Source organism: Carettochelys insculpta, chromosome 4 (assembly GCF_033958435.1).
Source record: "Carettochelys insculpta isolate YL-2023 chromosome 4, ASM3395843v1, whole genome shotgun sequence".
Taxonomy (NCBI): domain Eukaryota; kingdom Metazoa; phylum Chordata; order Testudines; family Carettochelyidae; genus Carettochelys; species Carettochelys insculpta.
In genome coordinates, this window is record NC_134140.1 from 29,346,104 (window position 1) to 29,366,413 (window position 20,310).

General features: G+C 42.4%; 1 protein-coding gene across 6 annotated transcripts in view; it reads left to right on the forward strand.

Annotated features, from left to right (window-relative positions):
* C1QTNF7 (C1q and TNF related 7) overlaps positions 1–20,310 on the forward strand; it is an 80,805-nt gene that overhangs the window by 45,453 nt on the left and 15,042 nt on the right. The window contains exons 1-2 of one of the 6 annotated variants that reach the window (XM_074992521.1): positions 241–444; positions 13,545–13,727. The exons of 2 other annotated variants lie outside the window; for them this stretch is intronic. The gene's annotated coding sequence lies outside the window, so the exon portion shown is untranslated. Of the gene's footprint in view, positions 1–240; positions 445–2,718; positions 2,740–13,544; positions 13,728–20,310 lie in introns of those variants that run through there. 3 more of the 6 variants (XM_074992520.1, XM_074992519.1, XM_074992518.1) reach the window with 3 other exon arrangements.

Sequence of the window (20,310 nt, forward strand, 5' to 3'; positions counted from 1 at the left end):
AATATGCACAACATGTCTCTGCAGGAAGCAGCATTCATATAACTTTAAAATGTTTAAAATATCATGCCACAGCTCCTATGCTAAAATTGTTCATTCTTATGTTACTGCTCAAATATGCACTGAGGAGAGGGCCAACAGATATAATAGATTTATTCTGGTTGCCAAGGTCAAGGATTTTCACCCTTTTATTCGGCTAGCAGGGAACTCTTTCCTCAGTAACAACTGATACACCGTCTGCTTTGCATTCTGTTTTCAGTGTGTGCTGCTGATAAAAAAAAAAAAAGTGAGAATATTTTTAAAGGGAAATCAGGAAATTACTTATCAGTCTGAAGCACCAGAAAGTTATGAGTAGTCTTTGGTGCCAAAGTTAGTGGGGGTTTTAGCTCAACATCTGCATGCACTATAATTCAGAGACTCCAGCTGCTGGAAGCTCTTCCAAGTCATGTAAGTAAAGGGTTTTATTTCTCCGAAGCAAACTTTCTTTATTCTCTTGCCTCATAAAGATGCTCAAACAAACCAATTTTCTAATGGGTTTAGTTACGCTGGGCTAGGACTATTTTTATCAGGCAGTGTTGCACTGAATAATGCATGCTTGTTGGCATAATAACTTGCCTATTCTAGGAATGAATCAAAACAAAAAGCAGTCGAGTAGCACTTTAAAGACTAGCAAAATAGTTTATTAGGTGAGCTTTCGTGGGACAGACCCACTTCTTCAGACCATAGCCAGACTGGCTATGGTCTGAAGAAGTGGGTCTGTCCCACGAAAGCTCACCTAATAAACTATTTTGCTAGTCTTTAAAGTGCTACTCGACTGCTTTTTGTTTTGATAATGTATAGACTAGCATGGTTTCCTCTGTGTTACTAGGAATGAATTGTGTGTGAACTGTGATAGGAATAGTGTTTATAGGCTGATCAGTCTCTCTTTGCTTTTAAGTTCACTCAGAGATCTATTCTCTATTTGTGATTTGCACAATTTTGTACCATGTTTTCAAGGACCATGCAAAGCTGACAGCAAAGTGTAAAACTTTTGTAAGTAAGAGTGATTAGTAGAAAATAAGGGTTCACAGAAATGTTAGAGTCCAGTAGCATTGTATGAACCCACTGCTTGTGGTTTACTGGTGTGACTCAATATTATAGCCATTAGGTTTGAGATGGCACTGACTGTTCAGTTAAAAAGAAAATGCAAATGTGCATCAGACATTTTTAGATGCTTGATAAAAGCTTATCTCATTTTTCTTGTTTTGTATTTAAATTCTGAAACTGTCGTTGTGGGTCATTTGAAGTGTATGTTTTTTGATGCGCTTCCAGCTTCAGCCTAGTATAGTCACATATTTTATTATTAATATCGAGCCAGACCCCACAATTCCTCCACATGCTTAACTTGGGGCAAAATCCTGTTGACATCAATATACCTGAGTGTGAAATGTGGGGTCTGGCTTACTCTTGTACTGATGTCAGACCTGCAGACAGTATGAAGTGTAAATGATGAACCATTGTTTTAGCCAAAGGTTCCCAATACTAAATGTCTTTATTAAGTAGCTACATTGAAGTTAAAAGTTCAGTGGTTCACTGGAAGCCTGTCCAAACTTCACAATGTCTCCTCTCAGTCAGAGAGACTCTCAACTCCCTACAGCTTTGCTGAAGTGCGCCCTGTCCCTCTGACTTCTTTCTCTCCTTCCGTCCCCAGGGCCCATTGATAGTACCCTCAGACAGACCCCTCCTTCCACTTCTGCAACATTCTGAAAGGCACAAGACCCTGGAATCTGTCACCTCCCCGTCTGGCAATATTGGTTATCATTATCATTTATATCACCATTGTGACTCATTGTGGCAGGTGCTCTGAAGATAGAAAGAGATTGTCCCTGCTTCAAAGAGTCTGTTCCCATACTGAGCTCTTCCATAAACCTGAGTTTCCTTTTTCTCCCCTATAACTTTTTTTGCCTCTATAGACGGAAAAGTATGGGTGTGAAGGAGATATAAGGACCTGACCCAAAGAATACTGAGGTCAATGGAAAGAATTTCTGACTTCACTGAGGGACCCAGCTGTATAGATGGGTCTACTGGAGAGCTGAAGTTGAAGGTAAAGCTGAGGAGAATTGAAGTTGCAGGTAGAACTCTCTTACTTCAGTGCCATCAGATGTACTTAAATGTGAGAAAGCTTGCAGGGTAGACAAATTAGCGTATTAGAGGATTATAGTGATAAGGAGTTATTACAGAGAAGTGGGGATGATAGAAGATTCACAGGAAAGGGAGAAGTTTCAGCCATGTGGGGAGTTAGTGGAGAATTTTTCAAACCCAGACCCTTTGGAAACAAAGGTGCACATTCAGCCAGGAGATGATTCTTTTATTTCCCTTTCTTGCTCAGTTCATGTGCAACTCATTCCTATTCTAAAAGCATTACTGCATTAAGAACATAACCAGTTGTATTTTCAGAATTTGTGTGCATGTATTTTATTAGCCTCTTGGCAGCAAATACATCTTCCAAGCAGAAAAGCTTTCTGAAGCTTTTATATTGCTTTGATGCAGCAGACGTCTATGATAAGCAGATGGTTATAGTTCTGGATTTTTTTAACATGTTCAAATAGTCTGCTGTGTTATGTTTTTTCTATGAACAGGAGCGTATGGAGTCTCATCGTACAAAACTGATACAGTCGATGAAGAACATATATGTCTGGGTACATAATTTCATTGCCCACTGACTCATAAGCCGCATGCAGGCCCGTACGCAGGAATTTCTGGGTAGTGCTTTTTTTGTAAATGTGGACCACTCCCTCCGCCCCCATCTCTCCAGATGGCTCTGTGCCCTCCACTCCCCACTTCCCCTCCAGCCAGCCTGCCCCTGCCCCTCTCCCCCAGCATCCCTGCTGTTGGCAGCCATGCCTGTGTGCACCAGAGTCCCTGTTGCCCTCCCTCTCCCCCTCCTACCTATCCTGCATGCTAGGGTCCTGGATGCTGCTCCTCCAGGGCTCTCCTGACAGTGTGCACTGCAGGGGACCAGTGTTCTATCTATGTGTTTCCATCCTTGGACAGGCTGAATTTTCTTTTGGGCAGGTTAAAATTTCTTATGCACAACACTAATACCGAGGTAGTGTTTGGATGTGCACCCCCAGTACATACAAAATACCTACATGTTGTAAACAGTCCATAGGTGTGGAAGAAAATATATTAAAATAAGGAATAATTAACAAGGAAAAATACTTATGATGTTTATTTAATATGAAACCAAATAAAATGAACACTACTTTTGGAGTACCTATGTTATCATCCTTTCTAACAACTCAGGCTAGTGAACACACCAAAATGCATATTACCCACAGACATCTCAGATTTAGGATGCTAAACAAATCCACTATTCAATTAGAAATACTCCAAAAATTAGGGGAAGGTGTGTGGGAGTGACAGTGGGCTGGGGATACAGGATTCAGGAGTTGCTCAGGGTACGGGATTGGCGTGTGTAGGGCATGCAGAAGTTAGGGCAGGGTGCTAGAGATGTGGAGGTGCAGGAATCGGAGATGGGGTGCACGAGGGGCTCAGGGCAAGGATTGCAATGTGAGCAGCACAGAAGTTAGGGCAGGATTGGGACATGAGGGGGGCCAGCACAAGGCATCAGGGTTCATGAGGGGCCCAGGCAAAGGCGTTGGCGGGGGGAAATACAGGAAGCAATGTTGGGGGGCTGGAAGTGGGTGGTAGGGTACAGTGTGCATGTGGAGAATGGGGAGCCAACCCTGGGGCCAGGTTATCTTACTTTGATTGCTGGGGCTGCAGCTGCTGGAGCCCCAGAGGCACAACCCTCCCCATTAGTTCAGAAGATCTCCCCCAGCCCCCAAATGGCCCATGAATCTCCCACCCCAACCCTGCTCAGACTGAACCCCACCCCACAATGTCCCATGTCCCCCCTTCGACCCAAACACCCCACAGCCCAAACACTGCCCCTGCTTAGCCTGAACACACACACACGCACGCCCAGCCTGAAGATTTCCCTTCCACAGCGCAGCCTGAAGATCCACCCCACCTACTCCCCTGCTGCTCAGGCCAAACATCCCACCCCCTGATTGGTCCAAGGACCAACCCATCCCCACTTGGCCTGAAGCTCCCCCTCACCTTCCACCCATCTTGAAGCTCCACCTCCCCCCAACCCCACTCCCTGCTTGGCCCAAACACCCCTGCCCCCACTTCGTCCAGGAGAGGCAGGATTACAGATTTTACCACGGGGTGGGAGGTGCAGACAGGAGGTGGCAGCCAGCTACAGGGGGTTGCCCACGCAGCCTCTCCAGTACTCATCACCCTGTTGAGCTCTGGGGCTGCCCACAGAGAAGCAGGGCTCAGCCAGCCAGGAGGGCCGGCAGAGTGCCACCTGATCCCCGTGGCTCCCCAATACTGTAAAACCCCGGCCAAGCTGGTTGGGGACATGGAGGGTGCCAGGCCAGTGAAACAGGCCAGGGGTGGGGCCATCAGCCAGCGGGTACACAGGGCCAACAGCCCGTTGTGGGAGGTGCGCTCACACCCTTGCATCCTTCCTGCATACATGGTCTATTTTTGCCCCATTTTTCAACGTATGTAACGTTCAAGATAGAAACTGAGTACCAGATTCTGGTTTCAGATGCACAACTCTAGTGCAAGCTTAGACAATGCAAGCAACCAATGTGAGGAATCAGTATAACTGCACGCTGAATTTTAACTCCAATGTATATGTCGTAGAAAGGCTGAAATTTTATTACTGCAGAATTTTTTAGATAAAATAACAGTGCCTGTGGCAATACCGAAGACATGATTGCATTTATATTCTAAAACCTTACTTTCCAGAGCTGCAATATCTATAAAATATTCTGTGAGTAATGTGAGAATGTAGAATCTTGCCCTAGTAATTGATTTTGAAACATTGCAAAATGGGAGGTGAGGTCCTGGCCCTGCTGAAATCCTGCATTCTCCTTCTGACCCTTCCCCCACTTTCAGTGATACAGGGTTTTTTTTAATGGAATTCTGCAGACAACTTGTAGTGTGAGAATATTGTTTAAAACTGAATTAGTTGATTTAAGGGGCAGATTATTGCATATGTAAAATACATTTTTAAATTTAAAATAACATGAGAATTGTCACCAACATGTATTTAATATTCAAAAAAGACACGAATATTGATCTACTGGCACATAAGTATCTTGTTCTGATTAATGGTTTGGAATTTTTCAACTACAAATGCCACCAGAATTTTGTACAATAGAAAGATGATACCGTCTATTGCTGAGAATTGCTTCCTGTAGGGGTTTTTGCATCTTTTTGTTGAACAGCTGGGACTGAGCATTGTCTCAGAAATATATGAGCCTAGACAGACTGTTGGTTTTACTCTGTGTGACAATTCCCGTGTTTTTATTTTTGAGGTATTAAGATCTATTTTGTGTCTCTCACCATAGAGAAAAAATGTAAATAAAAACAGGTCTAAGTGGGTTGCATCCTGATGGCCCACAGTGACTATTATTACTTGATGACACAAAGGTTAGGAATTCGTGTACCAAGTAGAAGAGAGTTGGCTGAAATTTGGGACTGTTGGGATGCTTTTCTCTTTTAAATTGTGACTGTTTAAAAGCTGGAAACATGCTAATACACTAAAAATTCCAGATGGTATTCTGCTGCATGACAGTGACATAGTCTGCAGAAAGGTTCTTTTAAACACATTGTGTTAACCTACTTTTGGGGATGTGCCAAGCTTCTTTCATGTCAGTCTACATTCTAACAAATGAGATCAAGGATACTGGCATGACTAGAATGTGTGCATACCCAACATTGTTGATTAAATTGGTGCTTTAATTGCACCATAACAGATAAAAACTCATCAGCTTTTTCATTATCAGCCCTCTGATTTAGAACTTGGCTGCAACCATTGTCAGGAGGCTGAAACACTGCATCAGACCTTGGGTTGACATAAATCAATCTACCTCCATAAGGAAAACCTATGCAGCATCCTCTGCTATGGTGAATATTGTTATAGTACAAATTATTCTCTCCCAGAATCTAAGTGTCTTTGGAAATTCTTGGCCCATGAAGAAGCTGTCAGGTGGAGTGTGGAGACCAAACATGGCACCACAGCAGCTGGAAAGCAATGTGATTAGTAGGACCACTGTGCTAGGCTGAATGATGGATGTTCCTGTGATTTTCTTCACACTAGGGATGTAAAATCCTGTTTAATTAGTTAACTGCTTAAATGTTAAGTTTAATCAATTAACCGATCAAATGGGTAGGGTGGGGAAGAGAGGGGGAAGGGGCTGCTACAGCTTCTCCACCTGCCCTGCATGCTGCAGCGGGGCAGGACCAGTCCTCCCCACCTACGACGGGGGCTGGAGTGCCCCTGCCTGAAGTAATCCTGGGCTGGGCCCACCATGGACAAGGGCTGCTCCATCCCCCCACCCTTTAAGGGTAACTGGTAAGCCTCATCCATGTAGGGTGTGGCTCACTGATTAACCATTGCTCTGACAGGATTTGTCCTGTGCTCACTCCAGTCCAATGCTTCCCAGTAGTGCTCTTAATTCAACTGAGGGCTCTTAAACAAAATTTGAAGTTTCATTTTGCATTACTTTGAAATAAATCCCCTTTTGGTTTGCAAGCTGGTATGAAAGACAACCCATTCCCACCAGGTCTACAAAAAGCCCCATGAATCTGTTCACTGTGTGGCCCTTCCCATGGGAGGGACAAAATGATCCTCTAGTGAGCATTAAGGAGTTTTTCTGTATAGGATTTAGCCATCTGAACTCTTCCAACTTTTAAGGAACTTCATTTGTGTAGTCAAAGCTACTACGTACATCCCACCGAAAACTTGTTTTAATGAAGTTTCATCTTGAGATTAGCCTGCTGCCCTCTGTTGTAGCTAGATTTTTAACTACTTCCTTCTTGGGATGCTGGAGTATTTACTAGATTATTAGTATCTTTTCCTCAGAGTGTCCTTATACTGCATATTATAGCAATGCATCATTTCCCCCTACCTTTGAGAATTGATATTTCGTGCTGGTCTTTAGCATAGTAACACAAACTTCATGCTTGGCTAATTTTTGCTTTACATGGCTTCTACCATCTCGTCTACATTGCTGCCAGTGTTTTCTATGACCTCCACAGGGACACCAGATGCGTCTAACGGCTCCATCTTTGGTTTCCAAACTGAAACAAACCATGGAAAGCAGCCATGTGTTGTTCAGATGCTAGGGGGAAGGGAGATTGTTTCTTGCTCAACCAGTTCACTCACTGAAAATGTGGTTTGTCTCCAATTTCTGTCACTCTTTTGTCCCTATTTTTTCTACACCTAATTATAGCATTTACTATAACTGAAGAAAAGAAAGAAAGAACATTGAAAACAAGTGGTAGTATGTGGCAGGGGTCAGTAGACCTTGTTCCCAACTGAAGCAATAAGAAGAAGGAAGAAGAATTTAAATGTAAAGTAAGCAGGCTGCAGTCATTCAAAATAAGCAAAAAGCCAGACTTATACTCTTGTCCAAACATGCATAAACAGATAGAAGGTATAATGTACTAATGTAACCTCACAGCACAGCAACTCTATTAAATTGGAAACTAGCAGGGGTAAAAGTACTTTGGTATCTTGGCTCTTAAATGAATTAGATGCGTTTCCAATGTTAGTCATTTGATTTGTGTTTCATAGCTGACTTTTCTCCCATTTACAAGGATTTGTCTTGTAAATTGTTAGATGGACTCATAGTGTTTGCACCAAGCAGCTCAGTTAGGCTGGAGTGTTGTAATATAGAACATTGTTTTTTCACTATGCTCATTCCAGCCAGTTCTTGTCACTGACTTTCTCCAAGTGTCACCTTCCCTCCATCCATGTTCACCATTCCAGTATGAAGTTATTCAAGATAGCACTGTCAGTGTTGCCAACTCCCACAATTTTATCATGAGTCTAATGATAATTATCGTTTTCCTTAAAGTCCTATCTCCTGGTGTCAAGTGGATATCTGATGATTTCAGCTTTTATTCTTTAAGAAAAAATGTGGTGCTTCTGGCTGTGGAAAAACCAGACTTAAACCACAAGCTCTCAGTTCACTCAGCAGTAGACAACTAAAGCAGTAGAAGAAGAGCAGATGTTTGGATAATCACCATAAAGCAAGTAACAGCAAAAAAACCAAAACAAAGGCCTGATTCTGCTAATGTTTAGGATTTCTCTGGGTTCTTCCAACATGGAATGACTAATCATTAGCTGAAGTGTTACTATTCTTAGGTTTTACCCTGTTCTAGTATTTTTATTAATTGTTCAGCCCTGCTACTAAGTTTTGAAACTAGGTTTTTGTCTTGTTTGTTCTTGAGCAAATGCTTCTCCAATTGCACATTCCAAATGACTGAGGTGTGCACCATACTGTTTTGAAATGCAGGGGTTAGAGAGATGCAATGCCCCATGTCAGACCTTGCAGCCACTGTACAACTGCTGCTGGACAGTAGAGGTTGCAACAGCTCCAGCAACTTGGGAGGCAATGGCCAGTGTGTCTGTGCAGCAGTGGATTTAGCTGTCTGACCTCCCAGTCAGCTGTGCTTCTCAATGTTAAGTGTGGGCCCCACATCCTGCCTCCTAGATTTCACAGTGGAATTACACTGTCTTCTGCAACTGGAAAGAGGAGGGGAATAAGAATTGTCTTTGCGATTGGCTAGATTACTTGTATTTGCCGACATATTAAGCCATTTGCTGCATTTGTCAATAAGTCAGCTTTTGCTTCAGACTGGATTTGCTTTAAACTCAATTAGCCTAATTCACTGAGGTGTGAATGATCACTCAAGACATGATACTCGGGTCTTGGATTGCTTTGAAATTAGTGCTGAAGTCCTAGCTCCTCTGCCTTTTTTAGTGACATGCCTTGGTAAACTGCGCCCAGGAGATCAGACTGAATGTGTTGACTGCTTGTGAAAGGTTCTTGGCATAAGGACAGATAATCCATCCAGAAGATATGAATAAATAATCAAGTGCTTGAATCTAAGTCATCCAGCAGAGAAGACGCTTACTTCCAGGTCACCTGTTGATACATTTCCAAATCGCAAATAGACAAGCAAAGGGGCTGACTGGAAGAAACCAATGAACAGACTGAGGGAGTGAGAATAAAGAATTGCTGATAAATAAGCGGAATATTCAGACACAGGTGGAGCAATATTTCAGGGAGCACCCAAAGGAACTGCACTGACAAGCCTAGGGGCATGGAGGAAATGGCTGTTTTGTTTACTGGGACATAAAACAAATGACAAAAAGTCAGTGCACTGGCAATGGATATCATGTATTGCCATTACACTAGGAATGAAAGTATTAACCCTTTTGGAATAACTTTAATAGAGCCAGTAAAATAATCCTTCAGCAAGTTTGTGAGCAGGAGGAAATTTGCTCTTTGATGAAGCAATAAAAGAAAGTAAAACAATCAGGTCAGATTCTTATTCGCATGAATTTTCTGTCTTACAGAATGGGTGTATAAGTGAAAAGGTGAGGGAGCCTCTTAATCTGCAGCAATAGTCAAGCAAGACACCTCCATATAAGGCCTCATTCATCACTGCCTTTGTACTCTGTGTTGTCACTTATCTTTGTGCAAAGGGAATGCAAAATGCTACTAGTCTCACATGCCACACCCAGGTGTAAATGACTAGAAGCAAGACACCAGTGAATCAAGGCCATGGAGCACGGGTGTGCGCTGGGATGTGTAGCCAGGAAATACACCAGCCCGCACAACAGATCTGGAAAAAAAGGGATGTAGGTTAGGAAGTGTGCCTAGGTCTCCAGCCCAGCTAGCATATACACTCCTTACGAATGTAAGAACAGCCATACTGGGTCAAACCATAGGTCCGTCAAGCCCAGTATCCGGTCTTCTGAGAGGTGCCTCAGAGGGAATGAACAGAACAGGTAATCATGAAGTGATCACTCCTTACAAGAATGAGGCACAAACAAGAATATTAACAGAGAGGGGGCCGTGCTGGTCTATATACTATCAAAGCAAAAAAGCAGTAAAGTAGCACTTTAAAGACTAACTAATTTATTAGGTGAGCTTTCGTGGGACAGACCCACTTATTCAGACCATAGCCATACCAGAACGGACTCAATATTTAAGGCACAGAGAACCAAAAATAGTAATCAAGGTTGACAAATGAGAAAAAAAAAATTATCAAGGTGAGCAAATCAGAGAGCAGAGTGGTGGGGGGGTCCAAGAATTAAATTAAGCCAAGTATGCAAAAAAGCCCCTATAAGCTGTGTCTACACGTGCACGCTACTTCGAAGTAGCAGCACTAACTTCGAAATAGCGCCCGTCACGGCTACACGCGTCGGGCGCTATTTCGAAGTTAACTTCGACGTTAGGCGGCGAGACGTCAAAGTCGCTAACCTCATGAGGGGATCGGAATAGCGCCCTACTTCGACGTTCAACGTCGAAGTAGGGACCGTGTAGACGATCCGCGTCCCGCAACGTCGAAATTGTGGGGTCCTCCATGGCAGCCATCAGCTGGGGGGTTGAGAGACGCTGTCTCTCCAGCCCCTGCAGGGCTCTATGGTCACCGTGTGCAGCAGCCCTTAGCCCAGGGCTTCTGGCTGCTGCTGCTGCAGCGGGGGATTCATGCTGCATGCACAGGGTCTGCAACTCGTTGTCGGCTCTGTGTATCTTGTGCTGTTTAGTGCAAGTGTGTCTGGGAGGGGCCCTTTAAGGGAGCGGCTGGCTGTTGAGTCCGCCCTGTGACCCTGTCTGCAGCTGTGCCTGGCACCCTTATTTCGATGTGTGCTACTGTGGCGTGTAGACGTTCCCTCGCAGCGCCTATTTCGATGTGGTGCTGCGCAACGTCGATGTTGAACATCGACGTTGCCAGCCCTGGAGGACGTGTAGACGTTATTCATCGAAATAGGCTACTTCGATGTAGGCTTCACGTGTAGACATAGCCATAATGTCCCAGAAAATTCACATCCCAGTTCAAACCATGTGTTCATGTGTCAAATTTGAATATAAGAGAGTTCAGCAGCCTCTCTTTCCAAAGTAGTGTGAAAATTCCTCTTCACCAAGACGCAGACTCTTAAGTCATTAACAGAATGGCCCTTTTGCATACTTGGCTTAACCTGATTCTTGACTCCCCCCACTCCACCCCCCCGCCCCTCTACTCTCTGGTTTGCTTACCTTGATAATTTTTTTTTCTGATTTGTCAACCTTGATTACTATTTTTGATTCTTTATGCCTTAAATATTGAGTCTGGTCTGGTATGGTCTGAAGAAGGGGGTCTGTCCCATGAAAGCTCACCTAATAAATTATTTTATTAGTCTTTAAAGTGCTACTTTACTGCTTTTTTGTTTTAAAAGAGTGTATGTATGTGGTTCAATCCCTTGCCTTAGTATCTTTGAGAAATCTCTCCCCTGCAAACAGGATTCGTCAAGGTGATAAATAGCTCTGTTCCCCCAAGGGCAGGAGTTGGCCTTTTGTAATTGTAACATGCTTCCCCTCTGCCCACCCGCTTAGGAGCTAGAGCCATGTGCTCTACCATGTGAACTAAAAGCCAGCCGGCTCTCAGCTAGGGCAGCAAAGCACAGACTTCACTCTCCCTTGTCAGTGGTCTCTGTGCCTCTGGGGTTCATAGTACTGAAGAATAATCAGGCCCACCAACAGGGAGGAGCAAAGGGGACAATTGTCCTGGGGCCCAGCGACTGAAAGGGGCCAGGGCTCCCACTCACCACTACTGCAGCAGTGATGGTGGCTGGAACCATTGGCCCTTTAAATTGCTGCTGTAGTGCTGCACTGGGCACTCTTCTTGGCTCTGAGGGCTGGGCAGGGGCAGGTGCCCTGTATTCTAGGTGCCATTGAGATCCAGCCCGATACCCTGTCCTTTCCAACCAAGGCCCTGCCCCTTCAGGGGGCACAGAGATCCCCACACATCTTTCCCGGGGGCCTGCAGTGGCTGTTGGTCCCCCTGACAATAATAATTTCAAGTAGCACAAATCTTCTGTCACTGAAATCTTTTTTCAGACTCATGTGAAATCTTAGAGTTAATGGCAATGTCAGCCTTGTTTTTCATCACCTATCTCTCCCATTTCTTCTCACTGTTGTACTCATTTTCTTCTCTCACGCTCATATTTGTGTCATCTTCTGTTTCACCCACTGTGGTTAGGGTGGCCTCCAAGTGCACTAGGCAGCCTAGTATATTTACTTTTATTCACAGCACATGGCCCGCAGACACTAACTCGTAACATTATTTATTTTTACCAGTGCTTTTGCTTTCTTTCTTTCTTTAGACTGTAAGTTTCCTCTGGGCAGAGAACATTTCTTTATTTATGTCTTGTACAGCATAGAATTCACAGTTAGTGCTTTACTGACAAATGGGCAACCTATGCTAGTGAATGGGCTATGTGAGTGGCCCTCCTTCCTCTCAGTAGGCTGCCAAACTGTTGTAACCAAGATGGTCTCCTGGGACTGGGTGGCTTTGCTAACTCTGCTTCCTTATTGAGGATTTGCAAAGTTGAAGTGTAGCAGTGCTTGGATTGGATGCAGAGGGAGCACACAGCTTTTACAGTCAATGTTGCGCTTCACTTCATGTACATGAGCTATATATCTGTGTCACATTAGTAATACCTGTATGAAAAAAATGGCATGGATGTAATCTGGGAACCCTGTGCGTGAGCAATGGTAAACAAAATGTCTTGTGGGCTGCACATAGAACCCTGATGGGCCTCATGTGGCCTTCAGGCTGCATGTGGCCCACCACTATTTTATTTTCATCCCATCCTAAGAGCTCGTATCTCAGAGGGCAGATCTGAAACACATTGGTGGGGAAATTTTGCACTGCTACTCCCCAAGGCACCGTTTATCCTATTGACAAACAGGGGACTTTAGACGCAGACACAGATACAGTCAACCTGATATCTTCTTGGATTTATTTACGAACACTTCCTACAAATGAATCTGGGTGGAAGAGGGAGTTTTAAAAACATTGGGCCAAGTACTATTACACCAGTCTATATCTAGAATAATTCTGTAGCAGTCTGGATTTACATCAGAACAGAATTTGATCCACTGCCCAACACCATTGCATCTGAGCACCTCCACGTAAATTCTATGGCTGCAGACAAGTCCCTAGTGGTCCTCATAGATTCTCTGGCACTTCACCTTTTTCGGTGTCAAAACTTGTGGTTGGGGCTGAAGGTTTTTTAATTGTTTTCTGATTTTGTTAATTTTGTCATTTTAAAAAAAAAAGCTTTGTGGACAGAAATATTTTGAATAGAAATTTTGAAAAAATACTCCGCAAGGTGCCACAGTTTCATGATTAGCAAGAATCAGTTTAGAGCCAAAAATGAGCCAGTCTATCTCCCTTACAAGACTGATGCACAAAACTTTGATCTGCTGGTGCAGTAATAATGTATCAACCATTCTGACATGTGGGTGATAACAATCAAACTGAAGGAGTTACAGCAAATATGTGGATGGGGAGAGTTAAATTTTGTTAAATAAATTAAAAATCAGCTGTATAGCAACAGTTCACGTAACATTTTCATGTGGGTAAAAGCCCTGGGTTGGTGTGTTGATCAGGCTCATTTGTATACTATCTGTGCTTTTTAGGATACCTCAGAAAGAAAAATAATTGTGTTCCGTTACTGCACTCAGTGGTAGGACACTGATTGACTTCAGCCTTGACTACATTGGGATGAGTATTTCTGCACACTGGAATGAATATTACAGGATTGAGCCCTATGGTACTCCTGAGCAGGTGGAATTCAATATTTACAATGCTTTAACCAGGAGGTAAAGATGGCCTTTCCAAGCATTACTTATATTTTCTTATCTAGCATGGGAGAGCAGGAGGGGAACACATGATAAATTACAGGTCGTACAGTGAGTAGGTTTTGCAGCCTGGATTGAAAATCTGTTCAGTTTTGCACCTTAATTTCTGTGTGGTAGCCCATGAATATTATATTAGCTTTCTAACATACACTATTGCCAGATCTCTGCAGGAATTATGCTTGAGTCCAGTGGCCAAAAGCCCGCAGAAGTGTGCTAAATAAGGTGTCGTGTATATCCTAAGCTTCAGAAAAGATACTAATATCCTTTGTGGTAAAAACAAAGATCATCCTTATGCTTTTCAGCTGTTTGCCACGTGTACCCCCAAAAGTACTCTCATTGGCTTAGCTGTGTCTCTTAAACCGATGTTCAACCAAGCCATTTTCTCTACCAGAATATCTTCTTAGTTGTTTGCTTTCCAGAGGCAGCCAAGAATTTCTTATTTGTTTTTTGGAATCTTAAACAGAAATTGAAAAGTCTCCAGTATCATCACTGAAATGTGCAATGAGGACAAGGGAAAAACTGAATTTATTACTGGAAAAACAAGGTTGATATTTTTGTGAGAAGCTGGAAATCTTTTTGGCATTCAGATTATGACACTTGAGTTTCTTTTATTACAAATATTTTCCTCCATTTTCTTAAATAAACGGTCAGTGGTGGTTTTTATCTGTGACTTTTGGGTTTTGATGTAGTCCATTTTCAGCAGATGATAAAAGCACTGCTGATAAAACTCAAATCAGTGATGAACAACACGCTGTCTATGGGCTGCATATGGGCCATCAGAGTAATCCGATTTCGGGCCATGAGACAATTGTTGATGTTGACCATCTGTAGACACTGTGCCCTGTAGCTCCCAGTGGCCATGGTTCTCTTTTTCCAACCAATAGCAGTTGTAGGGATACCACCTGCAGATGAAGTGTTGGCAGGGGCATGCTGACCGCCACTTCCTGCAGCTCTCATTGGCCGGGAATGGTGAATGGTCAACGTCAACAAAAGGTCTTGTGGCCCACAATCAGATTACCCTGGTGGGCTACCCACGGTCTGCAGATTGCCCAGCATTGGCCTACAGCTTTCGTCTGTCAGTGCTGTCTAGTATTTTTGTAGAGAACAACAAGAAGTCCTGTGGCACCTTGTAGACTAACAGATATTTTGGAGCATAAGCTTTCATGGGCAAAAGCCCACTAGCATCTGATGAAGCGGGTCTTTGCCCACAAAAGCTTATGCTCCAAAATATCAGTTAGTCTATAAGGTGCCACAGGACTTCTTGTTGTTCTTGAAGATACAGACTAACACAGCTGCCTCTCTAGTACGTTGATAGTGCTTTTCATCTCTGCAGGGAGATTTACAATTCTGAACTGTTCCAGCAGCCCTTAAAAAGAGGGAAGTATTACAGTAAGCCCTTTCATATCTGTCAGCCCTGGGTCTGAGAGGTTGCCAGATATTCAAATATTCTGGATAGTAGAGAGGTATAGCTAGCAATGCATAACACTAAAGAAAAATAAGATTAGATATTAAAAAACAAGCAAAAATGTATGCAGAGTACTTTATTTACCAAGAACAGTAGTATTGTACACTGTGAACATATACTGTATTTGGTGTATCTATTTGTATTTTCTTTCACTATACTGTAGTTATTTAAAAAGTAATAAAAATTTATTTATGGTTAAAATGCCAGTTATTTGAGAGTTCCAGATGATAGAATGCAGAAAATGAAAGAGTTTACTGTATCCTGAATGTACAAACCAAGACACAGGCCAACATAATTTTCTCAAAACAACAGAGTGAATCATGTCAAAATCAGGATTCCAGATTATGATTTCTTAGTTTCTATTCATCTACTCTGACTAACACAGCCTACATCTGTTTCCTCTCCAGTAGAAGAGATGGGTGCAATTTGTAAGGAGGATCAGAATGCCACTAGTCTTCAGGAACATTTGATTCTGAATCCTAAATTGGTATTTTAGGCTTATCTCTGACCAGCAGGAATGCATAGTATTGATGCTTTCCAACAGTAGAGAGAACCTTCTCAAATGGTTTGTGAGCTATCCACTCTCCCCATCCATTTGAACAAAAGAAATGTTAGAAGTACACTTTCAACTGTGTAATTCCAACAGTGCATAAATTTTCAGAAGCAAAGTGATGCACACAACGGCTTATGTGATGCCATCTAGTGCTCAAAAGAGAGTACAAATAGCAAATAGACCGTTGATCTGCTGATTCCTGATTTGATCCCAAGTGACCTGTTCGTGGCTTCCTTTCTTTTGACTTGGCTTTGCTGAAATTTTCCCTTTACTCTGGTAATTGCTGATTGTGCTGTTACATGTTGGAAAGAGTTGATAAAGGTGTTCTGAAAGGCAATCAAAATGTGAGGCTGTTAAGAGATGTTTTCTCCACATATGTAAATATTCTTTTTACTGTTTTGGTAAGTGCCTCAGATATTGTTGATGCTACCAAAAACTATGCTATATAATATTAAAACTCACATATACGTTCCACATATGTACAGATTCCTAGTATGGAATGTACTCGAGTTCCAACAATGTACTTTACACAGTACAAAACACAAAATGAAGACCATCTCTAACCAGTTTACCCTTTAGGAAGCTGGCACCACAAACCCAGGACCAAGAAATAATTTGGGGGTTGGAAGTTATTTTTGTAGGGTCCTCTCTTGCACACCCTGAAAGAGTGAGATTTTAGCCAGGACTTGAATAGGGCGAGAGGAATGGTTTGGTAGACTGTCCAGGGGAGAGGATTCATGTGTAGGAGGCTGTGTGGCAAAAGGTGTGGAGACTGACTTGAAAAAAGGAGAGAGGAATCCTGCCTGACATCATTAGCAGAGGGGAAGAGACAGGAAATACAGTGTGAGCCACGGCTGGAGATGTAGACTGGAGCAGAGTAGTGCATACCACTTTGTACTTTACAATATTCTTCAATGGTAAGTGTGTTCATTTTATAGGTGGGGAAACCGAGGCACAGAACAATTTTTTTCCCCTAGCAGCTGAGCAAGGTCATAAAGCAAGTTAGTTTTGGATTCAGGACTAGAACTTGGATCTCCTGATTCTCTCAACTTTTGCGGGAGTGTTTAGTTGGCCAATAGCAAACACTCTCTCTCAGATGTGGAAATACTTGTTAAAGCAGAAAAAAGTTTACTAACACATGCCTCGTTCATAAGCTATAAATGATAGTTTTATCAGTCTAGCTTCTCGGGACTTGTCTATACATAAAAGTTGTGCTCTTTTAACTATAGTGGTACAGAGGGACAAGGGGGAGCTCTTTCTTTTCTCAGAAATACCAAACAGACAACCCATCCTACCTGCAAATACACATACACAAGTACTGACTTATTTGTCAGTCAGTTTGTGGCTTTTACACGTGTGACAGCTGCATTCCTTATGTGTCCTCTTTGTAGGCTCTGAGTTTCAACCAGCTTAGCAGCCTCTGAGCATTTGTGGTAGTCATTAAAGAAGAAAAGTTTTACAGTATTAGCCTGGCTGTGCCCTGATTTGAGGATGGGCCACAGAGCCAAGGTGGAGAGAAAGGTAAAAAATTCTGCAGCTTGCAGATGAAAATATGTGATATAACAATCTCTTTACATAATGGGCTTGGGGTTTTTGCCAAAAACCACTACACTTGCTTTTACCTTGTGAGTCATTATTGGATACTCAATCCTTTCTCCATTGCTGGGGGCTCCGAAAAGGAGATCGTTTTGGCTGAAATTAGGACTGTACAAGTGCAAAATCTTTACTTCATGTTTGGTCTACAACAGAGGAATAGGCACTTACAGGTTAGCTGTCAGAGAGGACAGAGTATGCACATGGTAGTTTTGTTCCATTTTATATTAGCAGCTTTTCATTGACTTTTTTAGTTGTTTCAGCTGCGGGCATATTGCATACGTATTGTGGAGTCTGAATGGATGCCAAATGGAGGGCTTGTCACAGTGTGTGGTTTTTTTTTTTTTACAGTAAGCCACATTGTATTATAAAAATAGTTCCATGACCTGGGTGACCCTGCCCTAAGGCCGGCCCTGCTTCCACATGAGACTTTTCCATTTCCAGGCTTTTGGAAGTGGTCCTTCAACTCAGTCAGTCATTCTAGAACTGCCTGTGCATGATCAGTGCATATGATGTATAATTGTTAGTCAGAAAGACATCTACTCCTGTGACACAGTGCTAGTTTGTGCCTAAACATACATGTGCACAAGAGAGGGTGGGTGGCAGGTTCCTTCCCAACCTTTTTCCTATGCCTGATCAGGATAAAACTTTGCTGTTGTGTTTCTGGTACTTAAAAACTAAGGCACAGGATGTTGAAGGACAAGCATGCTGGAGGGTTGCAGCATAGGAGGGGTGTGCATCGGGAGCAGGGACTGAATAGATAGAGAATGGAGGAGTTGCACACTGCACCCGGTTAAAGAGTGTAGCAGATACCACTGTTCACTCTCAGTGCTCCCAGAGATCCTGCACAGTACTGTACTGAGCGGTAATGTATGTGGTGGAGCAGGAGTGGGAGGGTGGTGAGACCAGGAAGGCCCTCATATCCCAGTAACACAACTGGGTTTGGCTGGCTATTTAGCCTGACTGAAGGATGAATCTTTGGCCTTTTTGGTGTGAAAAATTTGAAATTAATTTTGAACAGTGATTTCAGGACTTAATCAAATATGGCAGAGGCAACCAGTGCAGGGATTCCAGGTGGGAACCGGCCAGGGGAACCGTGCCAGGATTGTAGGGGTAGGCACCCTCCCTACTCACGCCCCTTCCCCACCCTGCTTTGCCCCTCTCCCTGCTCGGCCCTTGCCCGTCTCTTCCCATGGAAGTGCTGTGTTGTTTCTGGTGAGTGTGGGGCAGTCCCTCCCCATCCCTTGAAGCGGCACAGCACTTACAGTGAGAGCAAGGGAGCTAATGCTAAGCGCCAGCCATCAGTTTCAGCAATAAAAATGTGTTTCCCCTGCCTATCACTCATGCTAACACTGCAGAATAAACACGATTGAGGAATCTGGATTTACTCCATCTCACACGTCAACAGAATCCTAATCGGCTATACTTGTGCATTCTAACTGAAGCCAATGGGTTTGTAGAGGTGTAACTTACCATGTAGCCTGAAGACAATGGGGCTACACAGATCTTCAGAACCTTCATTATTGGTAATGATTCTGATGGTGGAAAGAGCACAGCTGACGCTTGCAATTAGGGTTGACCTTGAAGTATTTAGAAAAAAATATTTTTATTGTGATTTTGAGTACATCTGATGTGGAAATACTTGTGCTAATGGCCTAGAACCTGCACTGGCCTTTTTCAGAAGATAAATGCTTTTTTCAAGCAAGGAAGATTAATATAAAAATGAAGCAAAGTAGAACTAATGTTTTATTTGATGGCATTATTTTGTTTGTGGCATTGTAACCATCCCAATTATGATGTAAAAGGAACTGATGGATTTAGAAGAGGAATGGGCAACAAGAATAGATGAACTAGTACTTATTTTCACGCAAATATTCCATTAAGGAAAGAAACAGAGTAGGGAAAATACATGAAAGATTTGGAATAAAATTAATTGTCTCCTAATAGGATGTTGTTTTAAGGGTCACCCACCCCACACATACACAAGATACCTGTGTGTGGGTCTATAAAACTTTATAATTTTACTTTTTAGTTTACATACAATTTAGTTATATGTCAGCTTTAAATTTTCCCAAAGAAGAGAAAATAGAATTCACATAATAAACCACAGCATCTTACTGAAAAAATGAGACTTCTAAGCACGACAGATATATAGGATAATAGTAAGTCTCTATTAGGTTTCAGTAAGGGAGAATTCTCCATCAGTAAATGTAATGATCCCATTCAGTACATAATCTGTATTTAAAGTAATAAAACCACAAATGATACCATATTTTGCAGTATTACGTGGAAATGTCTGGGGAAAAGTTTTTTTAAAAAAGCTAATCAGTTAGAGAACACACCCAAGTAAATAGTTTATTTGGCCATCAGAGAATAAATATTGCAAATTAACTCCATTATTCAAAGTCATAACCTTAGAATCTTTAATAATACCGTTGATGGAAAACATATCCAAATGAGCTTCAGGGTTTTGAAGAAGTGCTATGTGAGAATCAAAAAAAATTGTGACTTGGTGAAAAAATATGTATTTTGTCTGGAAATATACATAAAATTTAATATTTCCAGGCAAAATTATATACTTGGGGGTAGGGGATAGTTGCTTGGGCAGGTTTAAAAGAATTCAAATGTAAAGAAATTCACTTTTTCCAGGTTTATGTATTTGATTCATCTTTTTATAACTTCAGGTTTATAACTGGAAAGGATGTTTTTAACAAAGGCAATGGAAAGTTTAGTGCTTTAAATATTTTCTGCCTCATTTGCAAGTCCATACATTTTTCACTCACTGTAGATTTTCATCAAAGTGGAAAATGCAAAAATCTTTTCTCAGATTGCAATATTGAGGTGTATGTGCCTTGAACTTGGTATGATTCCTTTCTTTTCATGCCTTAGCTGAATGTTCAATGGTGCAAAGAAACTTCTAAGGGCTAGCTCAT